The 1,254-nt window shown below is 34.1% G+C and overlaps 1 non-coding gene across 1 annotated transcript; it reads left to right on the top strand.

Moving 5' to 3' along the window:
- The first annotated feature begins 617 nt into the window (after positions 1-617).
- TRNAE-CUC (transfer RNA glutamic acid (anticodon CUC)) lies at positions 618-690 on the top strand. Its single transcript has one exon. It is a non-coding gene; the product is annotated as a tRNA-Glu (tRNA).
- Positions 691-1,254: the final 564 nt, after the last annotated feature.

The raw sequence follows: 1,254 nt of genomic DNA, 5'->3' as shown, positions 1-1,254 counted from the left end.
GCTAGTAGTGTAGATTTAGTGTAGTGGTAGTGTAATGTTAGATGGGAGGACAATCTACTCTTGATGTTTGATGTTCCATGCTTGTGAGTCCAAATGGCATATTCCTCTAATATTGTGTTGTATGTGGATTGTGAGCTTAATGGAGGATTAATGACTAGTTATGATATGTTGTATCTTTCACATGTGTTTAGACAATTTATTCCTCTCCCAATAGATATTTTGTACCTCTCACATGATGTTTAGATAATGCATGTTTAACTAAGTCATCCTTATGGATTGCTTGGACTATGAGCTTAATGAAAGGTTCAATGACTTGATTTGATATTTTGTTCTCTTCACATGTTGTCTAGACAATATATTCCTCTACCAATAGATATATTGTGGCCTCACACATGTTGATTGAGACAATTTGCACTTGTTGAGTCACCCTTACCAATTGAATGTCTTTTTCACACACAACATTGTTGCAACACATTCATTTCCCTTATTAGTCACTTGATTATGGTTTGGAATAGTATTGTTTGGTGGTGATCTCTACACCCCAAGACCTCTCTCTCTCTCTTGTTTACTTCATATTATTTTATTTAGTTGAATTCAATTTAGATTGTGCGGTTGGTTCCGTTGTAGTCTAGTTGGTCAGGATACTCGGCTCTCACCCAAGAGACCCGGGTTCAAGTCCCGGCAAAGGAACCAACTGCACATTGTCCTCAATGTGCAATGAGAACAATGGAAAAAAAAATGGAAAGAGTATACCGTAGTGGTGTAGACATGAAGCCCGGTCATAATCCAATTCGAAAGACGTCTCCCCCAAACTTGGATTCAACAACCTACTTGAATAACCATGCTAGCAAACTCACATCAAATATCAAATGGGATAAGAATAATCAAATCAAGCATTCTAAGGCAATGTAACACATGATGCAAGAGAGATATAAGATCAAGCCCTAACTAAAGCATAAAGTATGCATGACTGCACATAAGGGCACAATGATGAATCTTTTTATATTTTTCATTTAATGAAAGCAAGTATATACAAAATGCATGAACAACAAAGAATAAAATGCATGAACAAAATATAAAAAGAAAATTAAATAAGGCAAAATGTAATGAAAGAATATGTTCAATGTAAGAAATGAAAAACAATATGTGCAATGCAAGAAATGAAAAAGAACATATACAATGCAAAAAAAATGGAAAGAATATGTACAATGCAAGTATATACAAAATTTTCTTACTTTTTGTTTTTCATTATTA

The sequence above is a fragment of the Cornus florida genome, unplaced genomic scaffold, assembly GCF_030987335.1.
Source record: "Cornus florida cultivar Cherokee Brave unplaced genomic scaffold, ASM3098733v1 CherokeeBrave_3.0.0_Hap2_Chr04, whole genome shotgun sequence".
Taxonomy (NCBI): Eukaryota; Viridiplantae; Streptophyta; class Magnoliopsida; order Cornales; family Cornaceae; genus Cornus; species Cornus florida.
The sequence above is the reverse complement of the archived record's forward strand: the minus strand, read 5'-3'. Positions and strand labels throughout refer to the sequence as shown.